The sequence below is a fragment of the Oryzias latipes genome, chromosome 19 (assembly GCF_002234675.1).
Source record: "Oryzias latipes chromosome 19, ASM223467v1".
In the NCBI taxonomy this organism is placed as follows: Eukaryota; Metazoa; Chordata; class Actinopteri; order Beloniformes; family Adrianichthyidae; genus Oryzias; species Oryzias latipes.
This window is the reverse complement of record NC_019877.2, coordinates 10,679,366-10,699,994: the sequence shown is the minus strand read 5'-3', so window position 1 is coordinate 10,699,994 and position 20,629 is coordinate 10,679,366. Positions and strand designations below refer to the sequence as shown.

Genomic DNA, 20,629 nt, shown 5'->3' with positions numbered 1-20,629 from the left:
ACTAGATAGTCCCGCACCATATAGTTTTTTAGTCGTTAGGGAGTAGGGTGGGAATTCGGATATAATGTACGTCTTTGATTGGTCAAAGTACCACCTGGTTTGACTTTCAAAGTGTGTTCAATGGCCGTTGTTCTTTGTATATAGAGCCAGAAAACGGTCGTAGAAACGCTTTTCATTGAAAGTGGTTTCTTGAGGATGCGTTGCAGAGGGCAGTGTGAACGTAGCTTCGGAGAAAACCACTTGAAATGAGGGAATGGTAAACATATGTGGACTAAAATAAACTTGACTTTCCGGAAGAAGTGCAGTCTCACTGCATTTCAAAAACATTACAAGAATGAAGTGATAATAGACTGACAAAACACATTTTCCTTTTACTTTAATTTGTCATGCTTTCCAAACTCAGATCAGCTTTGACCTGATTAAGCCCAAACCTGTATAACACATAAAAACAAATGTGAGGAGGCAAAGAATAAGTAAATAAACGAAGATCATTTGCAGCTGACTTTCACACATTTTCATTCATTAGCTGTGTTTACTACATAATTAAACACAATTAAAGCATGTTGGGCTGCTTGAAGTTATCGCTTTTCCCTAATAAGTCCTTTTTGCCATGGTAAAATAAAAAAATTAGACAGTTTACACAAGCTTTTCTCTGATCCAATCTTCACTTAAAGACATAATAGTGCTTTCATACAGTAGCTGTTAACTATTAAATTAAACAAAGCTGAAGAAGGCTGAACTGAGACACAAACAAATTTCCTCCCTTAAAAATAAGGATGATAAAATAGACAAGATATCTTTTAAAAATCCCTAGTGAATTTGTATTTGTCTAGGAGCTTTAATTCACACAAGTTAATTGTGAAGATGTTAGCAAACAGACTCACAACATCCGGTGGTTAGTCATAAAGAAGGTTACTTCCTTTGCAAATAATTGTTAAACATATCTCTTGACACCGTGTTTGACTGGGTCTTCTTGACCCACTCGTCATACAGAAAATTCCACCTTTTTGTCAGTGGATCATCATTTCTGTCCACAGCAGGGGTGCATCACAGAAACCCAGCCTCAGGAAGAAAGGCTATTTGATTTTTGAGTTACGGGTCCGATGGGCCTTTTTTTATTTAAAAAACTGCCAAAAACGGCTCATAAATAAGTTTAAATGACCAACACCGTGAGTTTTTATCAGTATGTATGTAGTCAAAGTTTCCGACTTTCATGAGAGATTTCAAATGAATGAACCTTCAAGTTAACAGCACACATGAAGCCTCACGTTGCAGCACTCTTGCAATTTGACATTTGACAAGTTATTTTTAAAGACCCCTCCAAGTAAAAAATAAAATCCGTTAGTATGATTAAAGAAGTGCGGTATGGCTGAAGAACCCATCCAGCTTAAAGGAAATGGAGAAGTTTGGCCTTTAGGAATAGGTCAAAATTCCAGAGGCCAGAAGTGACAAGCTCAAAAAGACATACTCCTTATACTTACATGGAAAAAAAAAGATTATTCTTTAGTTTTAGTAAATTTGAAATTTATTTTTGTTACATTTTTTTACCTTATTGTTTCAAAAGGTGATCAGTTAAAATCAAAAAGTTGCTTTTAAATTAGATGTATGTAGAAAACAGGGTAAAACGGCTTGTTGGCATAAAATCCATTTTAGATTATTTGATCAGAAACAATCAGGTGTGAAAAATCCAACTCTGTGGTCAATGTTTAATTAATAGCAGCATTTAAAGACCCACTCCATGGAAAATTGTGTTTAGGGTGTTTTTAACATGTTCTTGTAGTGTTTTTCTCATGATGGAGGACATTTATAAAGAAAATTAAGATTAAACTCTGTATCTGAGTATTTCTTTATTCAAATCGCGGTGAATCAGGAGCAGTTGTTACGTACAAACTACAATTGGGGGGCTATAAGCCCTCTCCTCCGCTCCATTCTGATGCATCCACTTGCAGACAAACACATCCATGTCCGTCTTCGTTTTCCTCGTCCGAGCTGGTATCTGGCTCAAAACTATATGGCTAAATAGCTTTGATACTGCTCGCCATATTTGTTGTACCGCTAACGACAGGTTGGGGTTATGAGGGGTTGTAAAGTAGCGCCAGAGAGTGTAAACAAAGAGATGGTGGGCTTACTCCACGCCAACAGTCCTGTCTGACTCAGAGGCGAATTTCTGTTGAATTACTGCCATTCTGCAGGAACTATGTCCTAAAATTATTGCTTTTTACCCCCATTTTGCATAAAAATCGTAATCATTATTTAAGGATCACTGGGAGCACTTTTACAATAGATTAAAAAATGATTGGAGTGGGACTTTAAACTAATCTGGCACGCTTTAAAAAAAAAAGTAATTTTCACAACAGTTCCACATGTTTTTGGTGCTGACATCAGAAGAGTAATGCATAATTTTCCAAACCTTTAATCATTAATAGCTTCAAAGATGTGGAGGCACTTTGTGTTCATCAGAAGAACATCTGTTCCTGTCATTCCTGTGCTTTCTGAGTGCAGACTGTCATCACACATTTTTTTTTTTTTGAGTTGGTGGAATGATCCACTAAAGTCATCGGAGCCTAAAACAACTTGCACAATCCCCCCACTTTGTCCCATTTACAGAATGCTCTTCAGAACACTTGTGCGTCTTGATTCTTGTAATCTATTAACTGCAAGCCTCCACTGTTTTGTGTCTCTTTCTTAACACTTGTAATATTTTCACCCTATAAAATCAATGATGGCACATTTAAACTACAGTGAAAATGATTGTTTGTGGTAAAATGCTTGTCCAGTTTTACAGTTTCCTTTTTGTAAACAACACTACAATTAGTACTAATGCTTGTTGGTAATCTTTCAATGTAGGAAAGCTCAGATGCAACTGCAACAAGTTTTTGCACTTTTATTGCCATTGACTCTGGCTTTGGTCTACCAGGTTTTGCAAACTAGGTGCATTATGTGGTACCTTTAAGAGCTGGGCTCTGCAACAGTCTTTGGGTATCTGCTCCAAAACAGTCCCTTGGGATGTTTGACTGATCTGAATAGGGTCTGTATGATGACACAACTTCAACCGAGTGTTTGCAAACGGTTAGTAGTTTGGGGAGTAAGCTGAATGCCAAATTCCATATAACTGATGACGTCAAAGTATGGAAATCCCAAGAAGGCGACACCCTGAGGAGGCCAGACCCTTTTAGCACTTAAGTCCCATTCTTTTACCTAATCCATTAACACCAGAGATGTCGCTGGCAATACCTAAGAAACCCCTCACTCTTTGACATATACCGTAATTTTTCAATCATTTATGCGATCAACTTGAATCAGCTGATTCTGACTCAGATAAAAGCGACTTTTCATATTAGCGGCATATTACTAATGTAAAGTGTTGCGTGATGACGCAAAGTCGCTTTTCTCCGCGACAGCATCCGATTTGGATTGATTGCCTAAGCACTTCACTACTGTTAAGTGTTGCATAAATTGACTTTATATGAGAAACGTACTGAGTGAACGTGAAACCACCACAAGACTTCTGATTCTGTTAGACATTTTTTCACGATACAGAAACCGGCATGTTGGAACCAGACGACGCCAGTAAGCAGTGCTTGGTCTAAGTCCGTTTGAGTCAACACTTGAGTCAACGTTTCAAATGTTCGACCCGAGACAACTTTTAATGAGGCACCTGGCTGCCCAGTTTATAACTTGAGTAACTTGCAATAAAGAAAAAAGAAAAAAAATAGCATTGGCAAGAACTTGTTTATAAAAAGGTAGCAAAGCAAGAATGTTTTTTTATTTTTAATTAATGACAGAGTAATAGCTGTTTATCTCAATAGTATATGGGAAAGTATATGGGATTTGGTTAATTGGAGCCAGCAGATATTTAGAACGTGAGACGGAGGAGTCATTCTTTCCAGTTCTCATACAATGGTTACATTTTACTGCAAGGCTACTTTTCTCCGCTTCAGAATCTGCTGTAATTATGTTAATTGCATAAACCAGGGGTCCCCAAATCCAGGCTTCGAGGGCCGGTATCCTGCTGGTTTTTCAGAAACCCTACCTTATTTGCTGCTGATTCCTTTGATCAGGTGTGTTTAGCCAAAAAGGAGCTTCAATGGCAAGTTGGTTGCAAACATGAAGGACATTGGCCCCCGAGGCCTGGATTTGGGGACCCCTGGCATAAACAGTTATTTTCATCAGAGGAGTTAAAGCTCACAAGTTAAAGATTTAAGCTGATTTAAAGTCAAAATTTGCTGTACAAGTCCCCAATTTTCTATTTCTGAGTGTTAGCAAATCCACAAAAAAACCCAATGTTGCAGTTCTTCAAAAGGCCATTGGAGGCAGATTACACAATCCAGATTGATTCCAATGTTAAAGAGGCCAATTTACACCAAAAAAACCATTTAAAGTCAATGTGATTTATTTTCTATTAACAACAGCTGTGTGCGTTCGTTTGTGTTAGTGTGTATGTGTGTACGTGTGTGTGGGGTGGGGGGGGGTGTTAATCAATTTCTGCTGTTTGACAATGGCAGAAAAGAATTGGATAATTGTTCAGGGGTGTAACCCACATACTTAACTTTGCTGCTCATTTCTCAAATGCTCGTTCCTTACAAATGCGGAACCACTGGAAATTGGAAATAATTCTTTATAATTTTCTACATTAAAATGGTTGAAATGTAAAAAATTTAAACACAATTTTTTTTTGTAAACTGGAAAAGCTTTGCAAAATAGTTTGTTAAATTTCATTCAATGACTCTTTAATAATTAAACTACATCAAATTATCACTTTGGTTTTGTTGCCAAAGGTATTTGAAAACTGTCTCTTTCCCTGCTAATGTGTTCCTTTCATGCTGCACCTCGCAACACTCACATACTTAACAGGAGGAACTTTTATTGCAATTAACAGCTCAATAAAAGTTTATGGGGCTCTGGCATCATGGAATCAACTCTCCTTTTGTATCCTGTTGTGAATCAATTTCCAAAAAATTTTCTAATCTCTGCTAGAGGGAATCATTTGCATTGGCTAATTTGCAGAGCTTGGGACAGTCGGTTCTTCCTGCCACCTTTTAGCAGGACAAATGGCGTCTATTGTCCCGGTCCATCCCTCCCTCTAAGTTTAGACAGCTGGGGTGGGTGTACAGGGAGGGGGAGGACTCCAGACACACTGACATGCGTGTATCGTGTGATCACTTCTAATAAAAGCGCCTCTGAGTGGGTTAACTCCACGCTGACCCCAATACCAACTTCGAAAGAGTCGATCGAGGCAGAAACAGACCGACGGGTTTCTAACTTCTGACATGACTGCTTACAAGCAGGTCATGGAGAGCAGAGGCTGCAGGTCAGCGCGCGCGCGAGTGAGCGCGTGGAGTCTGGATGCTGCTTGGCACAGTCTTGGCTTCTTGACGTCAGCGCTCAGCCCAGCCTGCTGCTGCTGCTGCTGCTGCCGCTGCTCTCAAACATGTCTTTGTTATTCAGAGCTCTCCATCAGAGAGCGGCGAGCCGCAAAACACGGAGGGTGGAGTCGGGCGCGAGGAGGAGCGCGCGAGTGCGCTCATAGGAATACGTCATTACACTCCCAACAGTTATTATTACACCTTTAACCTAATTTTTTGAGTAAAAAATGCTGACAGTAGTTTAAGGCACCAAGTAATTATATTGTTTATTAATTTATTATGCAAGCTAATATATAAAATATTACATTACCTTTAATTTTTTCGTTTTATTTTGTGTTTATCTCATAAAACGTGAACTTAATGCGGTCACTTTGACTCCAGATGCAGATAGCAGTTAAGCTAAGCGGCACAACTTGAGCGCGCGGGAGACGCTACAGAAAATAAAAAACGTGGAATCCGCGACACATTTTGTCGGCAGCCACCAAGCAACGGGTCCCTTCGGCAGTAGAATAGCCAATGTAATTTGACACTTCAACTTACTGCGCTCTCTCTGAGTCTATTCAGTTACTCACCCGCTGACGCTGAAGCCATTCTCAGTGAGAGGGGGGACGGTATTCGGGACCGACTATTACCGAGGACTTTCTCCGCTTGCTTACCCGGTGAGTAGCTGCAAACTTAGCCTTGCTTGGTGTCTCCCTCGGCTGTCGCGGCTTCGCCAGCCCAGGCTGCCGTTTGGGGAAGGTTTTGTTTCCACTCTGGCTCAGATTGTTACTCAACAATAGAAGGACCGCTTGAAGTGACACCGCGGAGCACGGCGATAGTAAGCCGTTTTAGTGACCAGTCCGCCGTCGGGGCTGTGGAGCCGGCTTGCGCGTGTCGGTGGAGGAGCAGGTGCTGCGGTGATCTCCATAACGCGTCGGGGGGCTCGGTCGGAGGCGACATTGTTGCAGCCTTGCTTGCATCTGTGAATGAACCGTGCACGCGTGTGCGTGGAAAGCTCTTCACCTTTTTGGTGGTGCGAGAAGAAAAGCACATGGCTTTGCTGTTAAAACCAAGTGCTGCTGCTGCTGCTGCTGCAGGGAGAACGATGGAGAAGACAGCGGTCACTGCAGTGCAAGGAGCATTTTCTAGATGTCACAAGCAGGACTCCAAACTTTGACAGAAAAATGCACCAACTGCTGTCAGATTGCAAAAGCCTTCATCTCAGTGGCTGGTGTTATCTTGCTGCTGGAGTGGAGGTCATTGCTGTTTCACAGATTTTCAAAAAAGTATTTTACAAGTTGACTCCTTAAATTCCTGCTGTCTGGAAATGGAAGCAGTTGGATCACTGTTTGATGGGCTCTTAAATGAAAGTGTAATCACTTTTTTTTGCTGTTCAGGAAGCTTACAAAGCTAATATAAATTATTCTACCTCATAATTAAAAATATGTGTAAAAACGAGGTGGGGAAAGTGTTTTCCTTTTTGTTTTTTAGAGATCAGGAGAGGTCTTTGTGTTCAAAAAAGTTCCCTCTCCTTTAAGATGCTGCAGCTTGTCCTCTATTCCATCCAGCTGTTTGGATCTCATGTAAAACAGCTGTGGCAAAATCAGCTGCACTGGTTTGTTTTTATCCCTGTTTCCCTGTTGTTTTAAAAAAAACCATCCTGGTGTCTTGACGGTTTTCTGCTCCAAGCTCAAAAGCATTTAATGACAGATGATTAAATAAAGTGCAATGGCAACGTAAACTGTGCCTCTGATGGGATTTATTAAGGATTCAGTGTAGTGTTGTGGGGGCTGAGGAGAGGGGATTCTCTGCCCCCCCCCTGTCTCCCCACCTCTGTGGGGCCCCAGGTTGGGCTCCTGAATAAGCATGGGACAGACCCCACCAGGCTGACCTTCTTCTATTCAAGTTGAGGATGTCGAAACACCAGCCGGCAAACAAAAGACACATTGAAACGGCGATCCGCATCCCAACACGTGTGTCTGGGTTGCTGCAAAGTAGACCATTGATTAACTCCCACTTTCCCACCAAAAAGCAACAGCACCCGACACAGTGTGAGCATGGACAAAACAGTGGCTTTTGACACCACGTTAGTTAAGAAACAAAAATAATTAATAGATAAATACTTAAAATGAAAAAGCAAATCTTTTGCTTGTTTTCCTCCTAAAGAAAACTTCCTTCTCTCCTTCTGTCTGTGTGTGGTTCTGCGGACTGATGATGGCAACACGTTGTCGCTGCAAGGGTGGAGATTTTCTGCCTTCTCTGTTCCGCCTACCTGATGTGGGGGGAGAAAGTACAGGCGGAAGCTGGAAATGGCTGTGCCACATGGGAAATTATTCAACTCTCAGATCAGAGAGGACACACAAGAGGCCTCATTACCTCCTGAAGCACTGCTGGCCAGCCTGCGAGGAAACCCAGAGCTGGTGTGTCCAAAGTATCTGCTGGAAATATCGTCTACTTGACGCCGCTTTGTCTCAAAATACTACACGGCACAAGTTTACACTCTGGAAGTTTACAGATAAACAGTTTTTGTGAATCACAAGGACTATGCTGTAAATGCACATGTGTTGAAGTGAGCAGGGCTTGGAGATGTTTTCTAATGGTTCTAATTCAGCTGGAGAATTCCACTTTTGGTGAGCAGCTCCTGAGGTTCTGTTAGGGGCTCTAACAGGAAAAAAAAATGCCCTTCCTTCTTGGTCAGAGGCTGTGGGAGGTTGTGTGTAGGTTTTACTCAAGGTCCTTTTTGTGTTGTCTTTGCCTCATGGAATAAATTCTTGGAATGAATCACTCTGCTGGTGCGGCTATTTTGAATGCGCACAGGGCGAACTCGCAGAAAGTGTGTCAATGTGCAACTGGAGCAGTCAAATCACAAGAAATCCTATAACATTCGGCTTTAAAACAATCTGCATTTGATGTTACTTTCAAGAAACTGCGTGAAGGGTTATTAAACAAGCTAGGCTGTCTGCAGTTCGATTGATTGCTTATTTGTGTGATGTACAACTTATTTGGGAGATGGTGGACTTCAAATATTTTCTCAGACTATACCAACATATCAACCAATGGAACAAAAAGGGGAATAAAGTTTTGTATTGAAGTGCAGTTAGTAAATTAATCAAATTGAAATCATTAATTGTGATCAGACCTGCAGGCAAAAAAAGGCTTAAATCCCTTCTTTAATCTTTACGTTTATTCAATCTGGAAGCATATTATATTATTGTGTAGTAAAAGTTATTAAAAAAAGAGCAAATTAACAATTAAAAACCAAATTTTAGTTAAATTCAGGGACCAGTTCTCATTTTATTTTGAGTTTTATTTACATACTAGCATAAACCTTGTTTAAATAAGGAACGTGGGAAAAATACAGTGTGAAAAAAGTTTATTTTTAAGAAAAGTTAAGCTTCACCACAGAAACAAAATCCTCATGTAAAGTTTTGATGGAAAATTGAAATCAAATGCTAATGCTATGAAGTCTAGTGAGTTTGGACTTATTTTTTTATTTTTTATCTCTGACTCGTCATTACTGAAAAAAATGATTAAAATAAGCATTTTAATTCATTCATTCATCTTCTTCTTCCGTTTGTCCCTTCCGGGGTCACGGGGCTGCTGGAGCCTATCCTGGCCACTTAGGGGGGAAGGCATGGGACACCCTGGACAGGTCGCCAGTCTGTCACAGGGTCACACATATCACACACCCATGCACTCTCACATTCACACCTATGGCATTTTGGAGTGACCAATTAACCTATGAAGCATGTTTTTGGACGGTGGGAGGAAGCATTTTAATTAATTAATTTATTTTTAATTATACCTTCCAACATAAATAGAGCATAATATTGGGAATTTATATTGAACTTGAGAAGCCATAATGTCAAACATTTAGCAAAAAATGTTTTCAATCAAATTTTTTTGTAGCTCTTCATCATTTTATTTGGAATGCTTAGCTTATCTCTCCTCATCTACAGTACGTTTCTCTGTATTCCTCATGAGTGTGTCTGGAATCATTTGTGACCCCCCCGTGTCACTGAGCGGCACTAACGTGTATGGAGCAGACGTCCACCAAGTGGAATTTTTACAGTGGAGAGAATGGTCAGATTGTACCTGTAAGCCTCGCTGTTGACTGTTAACACGAGGCGTCTATTTTCAAAACACAGCTCAGGGAAAGGGAATCTGAGTGTGTTTGCTTTCCTGCAGGAGGGAGATTCAGATCCGAGCGAGGGATGGGAGAGGTGCTGGGAGTGACGCCAGACCACACATCATTTAATCATGTTAGAGTGTGCAACCACTTTGTGCATATTTCTGGTTGCATTGGTGATCAGAGTTGTTGTTGTACAGCCTGTACTCGCAGACAGAGAGAGCGCCGAGCTGTGCGGGGTTAGGAGAGGAAACGTCTTTGGGATTTGTGAAATTCTTTCGTGCTTCATGAGCAAAATATGTTGCTTGAAGTTTGATATTTGTTGCTGATCAACATTTAAGACCACTTAAATGCTGAGCCACAGGATTAAATGACCATTGTGAATATTGGTATTGGATTTCAGCATGTTCGTTTGGCTTAATCCCATGGTTGAGTCGCCTGCTAAATACCCAGCGTGTTATTTTTGCTCTTTTTAGGGAGTCCCTGTCTGCATAATCTCACTTAATCTAATCTATCCCTCTTTATAATAGACTGGGAATTTCATTTCTATACCAAACAGAGCAGTGTGCCGGTTGCGTTCCAAAAGCACTCTGGTAAAGCTCTTGTGAAAACGCAAGTGACCTCTGCGCCCCTTGTTAGCCTGAACAATGGGCCTGCCTCCACTCACAGCTGCAGGCGTGCTGGAGGGAAGCTTTTTTTAAGAATATAAGCATGCATTTCTTTATTGAAAAGGTTAAATGCTGCACATTTGTTTTTACTGTAAGCACAGCAAGTAGAGCAAAATGTAGGAGATGTGTGTGTTATTAATAACTGTGTTATAATCCTGGATTTTTAAAGGGGTTTTCTGAATGAACTAAACCGTCATATTTCAGAAAGGAAGCTAACTAACTGTTTTTCCGCGGTGACAGGGACGCATTTTAACGAAATGGTGCAGGACAGTAGAACTGCAGATGTGTTAACAGTTGAGTTGAGGGGTGTGCAGACTTCACACTAGTGGACTGGCTCTTATAGTGCATGCTGGTTATATTGGCTGCACTTCAGAGGTTTTAGATAGTTAGGGGTCTTGTAACTTATCTACAATGTGATAGTTATGGCTACAGGAAATCTCCATTTTAAAGTTTAGGTTGCAGGATTTAACATGACATAATGCTTTGGTTGTGTGCTTTTTGTATGTATAGTTTGTTTCTCTTTAAACCTACGCTCATATTCTTGTGGCCGTTACACTCAAACATTTTTTGGCTTAGTGGTTAGACCACATTTTTCTCACAGAGTCAGAAAGCTTTTTCACTTCAGCTTTATTTAAAACTGTAAAGAGGGTTTTTAAAACTCGAAGGCTTTCAGTGTTGTTAGTTGTGGAATCAGCGGTTACGCTTACATACTTCAGTTTTGCTTCGTTTTAGCTGGAAGTGGTGGATCTTTTAGGTTTTCATAGCTGATTAAAAATAAGAGATGATGAGATGTTTAGAGAAGTAGATAATGTGGCTTGAAAGGATTTCTAATGGTTAAGAAAGATAAGGAGGTAAAGAGTCAAAAAGGAACTTTTGACCATAAATCCTACTTCAGAAATCATCAGTTGATAGATTTGTTAGAAAAAGGGGAGTTGGTATTCTTTTCTTTCAAGTATTGAAGCAAAAGAGTAAAGCGTTCAGTGATTCTGCAGTGTTTATGTTTGCAAATTACTTCCATTTACACAGAATTTAAATCAGAGTGCAGCATAGTGAAACTAAAAAGGTGACACATGCATTTACCAGCTGAGAGACTTCAACATGCAGGAAAAAAATAACCAAAAGCAAAAAAAAAATACAACAACAATAAAATAACAAGCTGCAGTACTAATTGTGAATAAAAAATGTCTAATTCATCAAGTTTTTAGAATTGTAGATGATTTTATTGTGGTTTTAGCCTGATTATAACTGGAGACGCATCTCCCTGTCGCAATTCAAAATAATCGAAAGGATAAAGATTGTCTTAGAAAAACCAAATGGGATGTTCTGTAGGATATGAGGGTCCATATGTCATGGTTCTGAGGTTTTACTTAGTCAAATTCTGCATAATTCCCCCTCCCTAATGTCTCAAAGAAAAAAAGGAGACTTTATTCCACCTTTACTTTTCCATTCCATGCCAGCAGCTTGAAAGTGTTCCATCAATATGTGAAATACAAGAAAAGGAAATTCCCAACCTACTTTTGACATTTCCTCACCTGTAATACAAGAGATGGAGACTTTCCAAGACCTTTCCTCTTCTTTTGCTTTTGTACTTTTATTCAAAAAAGTCTATGCTTTACAAAAGTCTTTTTTCATGAAAGCGTTGGAGGAAAATGATGCCTAAAGACACCTTCAATGCAGTAAGGTCACGAACTTGTGGTGACCTTCAGATTGATAGACTTCCGCCCTTGAGCAACAGCGGCCCCTGTTCCGCTTTGCATAGTCATGTTGTAGTTTTGGATCAAACGCTTGTTGTTGCTTCTTGTGGCTAAATACTAACTGTTGAAGTTTCCCAGGAACTGAACACCTTCAGGGGCCCTTTTCTTGTCAGCTCTCACACCGCCAAAACTGTTGCAACACCTGATATGGTGGATGCTTCAGTGTCTGTTGACCTTGCATGAAATAAAGGTTGGACATTGATCCTGGGTGCATTAGCTCGAAATTCCAAAACCATTTTTATTTTACAAGTTTCTTCTCCCCAACAATTGAGCGTCGTTTTAAAAATTGGTTAAATCGATGAATTCCTTTGGCATCTGTTTGGTGAAGTTCACGCGCCCCTATTATCTACCTGGGCGGATTGGCTGGTAATTTGACCAAATTTCACAACTTCTCTGACCTTTCTCTCCCACCACTTGTGTTTTAAAAGTCTTTACCAGTGATAGAGCAGCCAGTTCTCACCAATACCTTGTGTGTCGGCTTACGCTGCACCCTCATTCTAACACAGTGGCCTTGTGTGGTCAGTTACCCAGGTGCAAGGCGTGCATCACACACCAGTGCTGATGCACGGACGTGACAGCTGCTGAGAGTGAAGGACGACCATAAGAGAAAGTCTCTGCCCTGGATGAGGTGGGAAACATTAACCCTTTCACTCCAAAGTGATGTATTTTGGGTCAGAGATGGCATGCGCTTTGTGGCTGTCCCTCCATAATAGCTGTCAGTCTTGCATGAAAGCACATAAATCTTTTGGTTAGGAAATGACTGACTGAAGGACTGGAACTGAGTTATTTTGGACAAGTTTTTTGGATTGTATAACCCCTTTCATTAACCTAACAAGATAACGCCAATTAATGGGTTAAGTATGTAAAGCACTTAAACAACACATAAGGGTAAGTAAGGGTGAGGTAAGGGTGAAGTAGTTAAGATGCAGGGGTGCGATATGGATTTTTCATCTTTTTCCAGCCCCCCGAAACCTGCGCAAGGATCTATCTGTTAATGCTGTTCAAGTGATAAGTGTGCACTCCATGCTTGGAAATTAGCAAATTAGACAATCAGTGTAGTTTGTGTGGGTATCCTACAGGCATCCAATGGGGACTGTTGTATCACCTTCACAATAAGTGACCATTACGCACACCCTAATGGCTGGAGTGTGGCAAAAGGGCATCGCACAACAGCATCTCTCGTAAGTCGTAAGTGCATGTAACTTAGATTATCTTTACAAATACTTGACAATACACTTACCGCATGCTTGACACTCGTACAATCCATTTTCATGATGTCCCTAAAGGTGGCAGCATAAGCCGCAAGGGAACTGCAAGACTCAACTGGGCTCACCTAAAGATGTGGGCACACCTGTCTATGACCCTCCACAGGCCCAAACAACCCAAAAACCCGCAGCATCTGTATGGGTCAACCCGTGTACGAGTGCATGTGACTAAGGCATTACCCGTCATTTCTGAATATTTGCTGCTTTAGGTTTTCTAGCAAAACTTTTAACTCTGTTGCTGTCGATATGATAGTGTCACCTGATCTACACCATTTTTGGAGCTGAGTTTGGGATGTCTGCTTGAATGACCACCATGTACTCGGAAAAACAAGGTCGGGAAGCCCGTCCGTTGTGGCTAAAATGTGGCAGGAAGCAATCCTCACAACTCATGGGTTAGGGCAGGGGTCGGGAACCTATGGCTCGCGAGCCATATATGGCTCTTTTGATGGTCACATGTGGCTCGCAGACAAATCTTTAATTATACTTTTTTTTTTTTCATTAGACCAGTCCTTCTCGGGCGCGATGCGATGCCAGAGGCGCGCAGTAGTAGCAGTGCTTAGACAGAAAAATCTGCGCCAGCGCTATCAGTTACTATTATCTATTATTTCACAGAGTTTGTACCAGCTGGAAACCTGTGAATTGCCATGCCTAAAACTACGCGCTCCCGTCTCTGAGAAAGAGCGCGCAGATGCGGGGACGGGATGTGTGAGGGAGAAAGCAGAGGGTGGGGGGTTGTGGGGACAGGCAGCATGTGAACCGCGCAGGGATTGTAAAAACGTAAAACCCGCTGCCCGTCACTCACTGCAGCGTGTGAGTGTGTGTTTGGCTCCCCGTCTGCATGTGAGCAGTCTTTGTCACATCTACAGAACATTCAGACCTAAGATCACGTTTAAAGTCTCAACGCCTGCGTGAAGCAGAATCTCACCACGTATCAACCAGACTCGACCATCAGCAAAACTACCACGAAAAATACTCATCATTTATTAGCAATAGCATAACAATGTTATTAAAAAGAATCCACAGACTTATTGTACTTTAAAAATGTTGAAATTACATCAAATGCACACATTCATTTGTATATTTAGTTTTAAACAAATTGTCGCGGACTGAGTTGGATGGCTGTTGGGCCGCGTTAAAAGTTCTGGAGTTCATTGAACGCGTCAAGCAGAGATCTGATTGGCCCTCAGTTCTGTCGCTCAGCCTGTTGTTAGGTAGTTTGGACCAATGGGGTTCAGCTATGGGCCGAATAAGGGAAATGGGAGGGCTGGAGCGGGAGCAGGTGAATATAAAGTTGGGAGACGCGCTCTCGTCTCGGCGGGAGAGATTCAGGAGTTGCTGAATTAATTGAAGGGCGTTTGTTGCGGTCTGCAGTAATCGGAATAAAGAACTTTAAAAGAGGTTAAGTCTCCATGCCTCAGTGTGGGGAAGGGACACTACATTATTGTATGGCTCTTTCGAAATTACATTTCAAAATATGTGGCATTTATGGCTCTCTTGGCCAAAAAGGTTCCCGACCCCTGGGTTAGGGGATCCTATGTAATTTACATGCACCGTAAAACTGATGAAATTAAAAACTCGACTTGAAATAACTCATCTGTAAACATGTCCAGTATGTTTCATCGTGTCGCTCTTCCGGTGGCCCGCAGGCCATCCTGCTCTTCGGGACACGACTAGTTACCCCGCCAAGACTCAAAAAAAACCCCGCCAATGATAATCATGGAATTCACAAAAGCAAAAAGTGATGATAATCTTCTTCTAGTGCCGTGTAGATGCAAGCACTCATTTGGACACGGAGAAACTCACTTCTATTTATAGGTGTGGATTGCATAAGCTTTTTTCTAACAGCAAGGTGTTCTTCACTTTCTCAGTATCAAACAGAGAAAAGCTGTAACTGACCGGATTAGTTTTATACGCATGTTGCACCCCTGCTTTTTTCTTGGCATGGGTGTGTGGCCCAACGAGTCTGGAGCTTACAAAAATGTTGACTGCAGACGCTATTTTTGACCATCTGCTCTAAAAGGAGGGCATGTTTGAGTCACAGACGCTGTGGTGTGAGGCTGTGCCTGGCATGTGGTGGGGGGAAGATGGCTCACCCGAGGGCCCTGCATCCTCTGTGTCACCATGGGTGTGCACTGTTTTTTTTAACTAATGCAGTTACATTAATAAGGATCACAAAGGAAGAAAAGGAAAGCTGTGAGAAGATATTGACTTCAGGTGCAAAGATTGTCAAGGACACTACATTTGAATATAACAATAAGAAAATTCATTGGATGTTATACCTTCCGGAATATGAAAAAGTGAAATTTTCAGAATTTCTACAATTTTGTCTTTTGAAATCTTTTTATATCATAACTCAAAGAGAGGTTACACTTTAAGATAACACCTTTGTGTCTCTTCTTTGTTGCATGTGTGTGAGACTGTGTGTATCTTATTTGTGAGTTAGGAATGTGAAACCTAATCTGGGGTGACTACAAGTTAAGGAGGAGGGGGCAAACGGAGGTCCTTTTGAAGAATTAGTCTTATGTGGAGCCAATTCTCACAGAATTTACAACTCCCTTTCTTGGGCTCTGAACGCGGCAGTAACACTTCTCTGAGAAATACCTTTCTGACTGTTTAAGCATGGTGTCGTTGTTGTTTTATTGTTTGTTTCCTTTATTCTTTCAATTCAACTTTTTCACAGTCTCTGTACTCATAAATCTTTATAACTCCTTTGTTCTTTATTCTTAACACATAAAAAAGTCAATTTAGTCAAACCATTTCATCTCCTTCAGTCATATAAATATAGCTCATGGACTATTCGCCCACCACTGGTGACAGTAGGGAATAAAAATTCCTATAAACTTTTTTTCTTCAAATTTAGTTTTCCCTTTAAAGACCCACTCAAATCATCTTTTGATCTATTTCAAAAGCGATCACAATGGCCCTTTAACTACGATTGTGCTGTTTTTAATCAAAATTTAAAAAAAAACCTGTGTCATCTTCTAGGACATAGTTTCTCCAGATCATCAGTAGTTCATTAGAAATTGAGATGTGGGCGGGACAGCTGGAGCGGAGCAGCCCCGCCCCACCATCTCCTCCTCGTTGCTGAAAGCTCTCTGTTTACACACTCTCCCACTACCTTGAAGGCCCTCACACCCCCAAACTAACATTACCGGTTCAAGAAAAAATGCGAGCAATATTTGAGTTATCCAGCCGTACAGTTTCAGGCCAGGTGCCGACTCGGACGAGGACAACAAAGACGTACAAGCATGCATCAGAATGGAGCGGAGCTGGGAGCTTTGTGGCTCGCCCCATGTATTTTCTATATCACACTATTATTCTCAATCGGAATTTTTTTGTCTGCTCCTGAGTCACAGTGATTTGAATAAATACAAACTTAGAAAGAATATTTTAAGCTTAAGCTTATACGTCCGCCAACTTGACAAAAATGCCACAAGACCATGTTAAAAACACTGATTCATATTAAAAAACAGGAACATTTTGAATGTCTTACACTATGTTTCTAGGTTTACATATTATTTTATAAAATGTTAATTTATTCTCAAATATGAATCAGTAGCCCACAATTCTTCATTATGTATGAATTTCACAGCATGTCAGTTATTATTTATAGTTGTGGAGCTCACAGGGGGTTGTTAACACCAGGAAGGTTGCTGTTGTTTTTTTTAACCAAAAAAGAAACATTGTAGATTTGTTAGCAGTGTAAAAACGTGTGTTTTTGCAAATAAAAACACATTTTCTACGGTTACAACACTGTTCATGTTGAAAGTGAAGCTCAAAACAGATGAAGGGACAGTTCAGGGAAGATCAGGGATGTTTCTTTTTGTTCATTTATTTCTGAAGTATTCTGGAACTTTTAAGCTCAAAAAATGGGAGCTATATATTTAGGTTTACTTGACTTTCTTCTTAATAACTTTTGATTTTTCTTTTCCAGTAACTGTAAAAAACAAACTTACTCTCCTCAATAATAAACATTTTGAAATTAAGGCCATAATTAGATCAAACTGATGTTAAAAATCAAATCAGAAAAAGTTCACCCCTTTAGGCTACATATCCTGTTTTGCATTTGTGTCCACTTCCTTTGGATAAAAAAGACGGAGACAATCATGGAAAATCAATTTATATTATGTCTCTTTCAATCTGTCAAAGGGAATTTGTTCAATAATTTGAATAGATTGAAAGATATGGAAGTATATTTTTATAGTTTTTGAGTTAAATATGTATGTCTTCTTTTTGTTGTTATATTTTCTATGGGAGGAGAAGGAAAAATGTCACCGATGTTGGATTATTTCTTTTGAAAGAGCGTTCCTTTGTGCCTTCAAAGCGCTTATTCAGGTTTTGTTTTCCTGTTTGTCTGAGATTCAAATGCAGAGTTGAGAGTTGACGAAAAGTCCTTTTTTTAAGCAGAAAAAAGGAGGGAAGGAGCCTCTATCAGCTGCTCGGTGCTGAAGCAGGAAACACCGGCGAGCATGATGAAAGACTAATTACTTCTGCGTGCTTCTCATACACTGGATGTCCAAACTCGGATCGTGATGGACTGCACACTTTGCTTCAAGCAGCACTTTGGCGACACAATATTTTTCATAAATAGCCTAATGATTAATTCAGACCCCTATTCATTAGTGAGTGGCACGAATCGTTACTCCCAAATCACTAAAAAGATTAGTTCAGAATGAATGAACGTTTCCATGCCGATTGCTCTGCTCTCGCACAACAACCGTTCTTGGTTTCATCTGCATTTCCTCCTCTTGTGAGTTTCCAGCAGTTAAATCAACTCCTGCTGCCTTGTTGTTGTGCATGCCGCTTAGAGCGCTGCGGCTGCATGCAGGGTCACATGTCTGAGGCTCATTTGTCTAAGAAATTGCTTGTTTGGAGAGGCCCTGAATGTTGCATCCCTTGATTTGTATGTGAATAACATCTACTCAAATATAGCCTCACAAATTTTCCTAATGGTCCCTGCAGCAAAATCTTGTTGAAGTGGTGTTCATGCAGCTCTCTCTTTACCTAAAGACCTAAATGTTTGATTTTATAGATGCTTAAACTTGTCTTGTATTTTTATTTGACACGTCAGGAGTTTTGGAAAGGAAAGTATGAATTATTTGTAGTATTATTTTTGGCTTCGATTGTGCCTCAGAGGGATTCTGAGCCATCAGTTTTTTTAATATTTTAATCCGCTTCCACTGTTTGCATTGTCATGTTAATGCATCAATGTGAAAAACAAGGGTGTAGAGGAGGTGAGCCTGATAGCAGCTGTGGATTTTTCTACACTTTGCTGAACTCCCAAAGCTTCTGTTTTAATATTTAGCTGCTGTCAGTTAAAATCAAAAAGTTCCTCACTTTCTCTAAAGCTCTCAGAAAGAGAACGGGAAGCTGCTTCATGGGTGAAAGCCCTTGCACATGAATATTTAATGGTTGCATTTTAAACAGAGTCATAAAATCCAAGAGGATGTGGCTGAAAGGAGAGCGGCGAGGAGTGTGCAAATTCGGCTACATTGTTTCTTCATAGTCTGAGACCGGTGCCTGAAAGTCGTGTAACTCTTGTCTGGCTGTACAGTGCATCAAGTATGTGTCGGCTAATTTAAAGCCCCGGCCGCGTCTGGCGGCTTGTTGCGGCCTGTTTTTTGCTGGGTAAGCTCCTTGTTCTACAGCGGGATGAAGAAATCTTGGACCTGCAGGGGCCAAATTGGGAGTGTTTCATTCTGACACTTCTTCAATGCACTCAGGAAAATGGGTTTGAAACCCCTTAATCCATTTGGCCACTTGACCAGATCCAGAGGTAGTAACATCTCTTCAACACCCATCGCTTTCAGTTTAATAAACTGGAGCCAGAAAGAAAAAAAAAAAAGATCCAATTTTCAGGTCCTTAATATGTTGCCTTTCTCTCATTCTTATGCATTTTTAAAATTCTGAGCCGAGACAGACCCACAGCAGACAGACAGCGAGCTGATTGTTGAGTTTGATAAAGCTCAGAGTTTCTGCACAGCCCTGTTATTTTCTTGCTTGTAAGCTGTACTTCACAGATGTAATCATTCGTCATCCGATATTGAATCAAGTTAAATGGACTCATGAATGGCAATCACTTAACTCAGCTCTGCCATAATGTTTAATATAGCTTTGTGGAAAAGGTCAGATGGAGTCCCAGCTGCAAAGATAATTCAGCTGTCTTTTTAGAACTTTTTAAAGCTCCAGCAAAGAAAAAAATGAATCAGCATGTGGGCAAACTGGGTGTACAGTTCCTAATAGCGCTAGCAGCTACTGTTTATGTTTCCTGTGCTTTGGAAATCTTTAATGCAGTGTTTGAAAGTGTGTTTGTGGTTGGCAGCTTGCAGATAATCCACAGTGGATGCCCTTAAGGGAAACACAATAAAAGGTTTTCCCCTTGGAAAGGTCCAAAGGGCAGTTGTCCACTCCGCACAGTAACAATGGAGTGCTTGTGCAAACAGAGCCCAAGCAAGTTTGGTGAACTGGCTTATCAGGAGCCGGTGTTCACTGAGCAGTGGCAGTCGTTAAAAAAAAAGAAATGGGGTGGGTGGTAATAAGTGGTCGTAATAGTTGGTTGCATGTTCATGCTTGTTTTTGTGTGCCATCAAGCTGGATGTGCTCAAGCTTTTACAATAATTTGCTCATCGTAGCATTTTCCAGTAACATTATTTAACAGTAATGTGATGTTAAATCTTAAATAACCAACAGTGGCATTGCCAAATAAGGAGTTTACTGGGAGAGTTGATCAGAATCCTATAAGATTATAAAAATGTTCTTCAATAAGAGACATTTGCTGCTTTTTCAATTTATTCCCTTAAAGACTGGTTATTGCTGCCAAATGATCTAAATTCAATATAAAGCCAATGTTTTTGGTCAGGAAACAGTTATCACCTTTAAATTGAAATATTACAAATTATAAATCAATATTATAATATTATAAATCAAAGGCATGAATTCTGAAGAAAAAAAAGCCACATTTGGGATAGAAGAGTAAATAAATGAATGTAGTTGGTGAATTGGTATTTATTAATTAAAGGAAGTTCGATTTTTTCAATTGTAGGTCATGGTGTGTCATAAGGGGTTTCACATTTTGGGATAAAAAAGCTTTGCCAATGCATCTTCTTGTCTCATTTGCTACAGTCAACCACCAATGAGAAAATGAAGATCTGGCATCACCGACAACCAACAGCTGGGGTTATGTAAAAAAACTGCAGTGCTTTCATATTTTTTACCAAAAACAGACAATTGGAGGAAAAAAAAGGTTTTTTGACCAAACAGTTGCATTTATCCAAGGTTGAAATAATTTACCAATGTTGTCGTGCACTTAAAAAAAGTAAAGCATTGTTGTTGCGTCATGCTGAAAACTCATGTATGAAAAACCATTTTTAAAGAAACCATTTTTCAAATGTCTGCCTGCTAATTAGAGGAGCTTTGGGGGTTGTTTTCTACTGAAATATTTTGATTTTTAATTAAGTCTAAAGGC

At 40.3% G+C, this 20,629-nt stretch overlaps 1 protein-coding gene across 1 annotated transcript in view; it reads left to right on the top strand.

Moving 5' to 3' along the window:
* Positions 1-5,778: 5,778 nt before the first annotated feature.
* The window catches only part of zmiz1 (zinc finger MIZ-type containing 1), a 98,384-nt gene continuing 83,533 nt past the window's right edge, over positions 5,779-20,629 (top strand). The window contains exon 1 of the mRNA XM_004080409.4: positions 5,779-6,025. The gene's annotated coding sequence lies outside the window, so the exon portion shown is untranslated. The remainder of the gene's footprint in view (positions 6,026-20,629) is intronic.